Source organism: Lipotes vexillifer, unplaced genomic scaffold, assembly GCF_000442215.2.
Source record: "Lipotes vexillifer unplaced genomic scaffold, Lipotes_vexillifer_v1.1 scaffold236, whole genome shotgun sequence".
Classification (NCBI taxonomy): domain Eukaryota; kingdom Metazoa; phylum Chordata; class Mammalia; order Artiodactyla; family Lipotidae; genus Lipotes; species Lipotes vexillifer.
The window spans coordinates 663,898-666,522 of record NW_006773295.1 but is presented as its reverse complement, the minus strand read 5'-3'; the positions used below and the strand labels follow the sequence as shown (position 1 = coordinate 666,522).

At 42.5% G+C, this 2,625-nt stretch overlaps 1 protein-coding gene across 1 annotated transcript in view; it reads right to left on the bottom strand.

Annotated features, from left to right (window-relative positions):
- Positions 1-2,625, bottom strand: part of RNF10 (ring finger protein 10) — a 33,098-nt gene that overhangs the window by 4,431 nt on the left and 26,042 nt on the right. The window lies entirely within an intron of this gene.

Sequence of the window (2,625 nt, the reverse complement as noted above, 5' to 3'; positions counted from 1 at the left end):
AGCAGGAAGTCTGAAAGGGAACCAGAGACCTGATTATACAAGTCAAGTTCCAAAGAGTTAGTGTCCTGTTAATAAGAGAGAAGAGACAAACCCAGAATCGGGTCGGAATAATTCCCACCCCTGCCTCAGAAAGCTAACTGTGATCCACTTTCAACTCTGCCATATGCTTATAAAACCAAGAACATGGCCTATTGTTCACATGAGTGATCAGCATAGAGAGAGAAAAGCTTCATGGTTACAATAACACTAGAAGGCATAGCAAAATCTATTCCCACGGTAAGAAAAATCCTCTCCACATCAGCCGGTTCTCAAGGCCTAGGTATCGGACTGTCAGAGAATGGTTTTATATGGATGAAAAAGCTCCAAGAAAAGATATAAAATGTAATCATGTCAGCCTTTATGTTCCCGCCAAAGGAAGTCTATGACCTGGGAATATTCAGTTAGAATCCAAAACACATACAGCAGCAAAATCCAGCAAGATGCAAGCTTTTCCCTGATACTCCCTAGGTAAATTAGTCTTTTCCATCCTTTCTGACCTAGGGTTGAACATTTCCCACAGATCAGTCTACCCACTGCCCTGATCACTGCTGGGAGGGAGAGGCCTATTCACTCTCCCAGCAGCAGGCCCTGCTGTAGTCAGCCAGGGCTCTGTGGTACTTTTATTCCTAGGACCATCCAACTGCTCTTGCCTGAATACATTAAAGCCCAAATAACTTCAGAAAAGCTAGTATGTGAAAACGCAATCTTTGTATCACAGATGATGTAGTCAATGTTTTGCCATGTTCCTTTAGTAGCTTTAGTAGCTTTCGTAGTTCCTTTAGTAGCTCTCTTCTCATTATGAAGAGCATAAGGGCTGTGCAACCCTCAAGACCCAGATTCTAGTCCCAGTACCTGCCACTAACCAAGTCCCTGCCTTGGTCTCAGGCTCCTAAATCTGCCAAGTGATGGGCATATGATCACAAGGGTCACCAAGAGTTTTAAATATTCTGATCTTGGACTTTTCATTGAAAATGCCTGACAAAAATAAATTTTAAGTATCAAAAACTATCTGCCAGGAGGATGAAGATCAGAAAAGACAGCTCTCTGAAATTATAGTAACTCCTTTTAACTGTTTAATTTCATGACACATTAACACATTCTATATATAAAGGAAAAACATTTTTAAAAGGCTGAAAGCCTATACCCTGAGAAAACCATAATTCAAAGAGAGTCATGTACCACAATGTTCACTGCAGCACTACTTACAATAGCCAGGACATGGAAGCAACCTAAGTGTCCATCGACAGATGAATGATAAAGATGTGGCACATATATACGATGCAATATTACTCAGCCATAAAAAGAAACGAAATTGAGTTATTTGTAGTGAGGTGGATGGACCTAGAGTCTGTCATACAGAGTGAAGTAAGTCAGAAAAACAAATACCGTATGCTAACACATACATGTGGAATCTAATAAAATGGTTCTCATGAACCTAGGGGCAGGAGAGAAATAAAGACGCAGATGTAGAGAATGGACTTGAGGACACGGGGAGGGGGAAGGGTAAGCTGGGACGAAGTGAGAGAGTGGCATGGACACATATACACTACCAAATGTAAAAGAGCTAGTGGGGGGCTTCCCTTGTGACGCAGTGGTTGAGAATCTGCCTGCCAATGCAGGGGACACAGGTTCGAACCTTGGTCTGGGAAGATCCCACATGCCGCAGAGCAACTAGGCCCGTGAGCCATAACTACTGAGCCTGTGCGTCTGGAGCCTGTGCTCCACAACAAGAGAGGCCGCGATAGTGAGAGGCCCGCGCACCGCGATGAAGAGCGACCCCCGCTCGCCGCAACTAGAGAAAGCCCTCGCACAGAAACGAAGACCCAATACAGCCAATAAATAAATAAATAAATTTTAAAAAGCAAACAAACAAAAAAAATAGCTAGTGGGAAGCAGCTGCATAGCACAGGGAGATCAGCTCGGTGCTTTGTGACCAACTAGAGGGGTGAGATAGGGAGGGTGGGAGGGAGATGCAAGAGGGAGGGGATATGGGGATATACGTATGCATATAGCTGATTCACTTTGTTATACAGTAGAGACTAACACAACATTGTAAAGCAATTATACACCAATAAAGATGCTTAAAAAAAAACAAAACAAAAAAGGCTGAAGGCCTCTCAATCCTAACCTCACTCCCTAGAGTGGAACACTGTTACCGGTCTGGAACACAATCATCCCAGTATTTTTCTATACATTTCGACATATAAACCCATATTGAAATGCTTTGTTTTGTGTGGCTTTTTTAACCCAAAAATGGTGTCATGTTTTTGTCTTGTTCTACAACTTCCTTTTATCTTAAAGGTCTATCCATTAGTTCAGGAAGAGAGCTATTTCCTTTTTCAGTAGGTGTAAAGAATTTCATAGTAAAAATGCTGTAATTTAGCCATTTCCCTACCAGTATACTTTAGGCTGTTTTCTCCCCCTATCATAAACAAGACGACATAAATAAAGATGTTCACACAAACAGGGGGAGTATCTTAAAGGTAGAAACTAGAAATAAAACAGCTGGGTTGTGGATAAGAATCTAGGTTTGGGCTTCCCTGGTGGTGCAGTGGTTGAGAGTCCGCCTGCCGATGCAGGGGACGC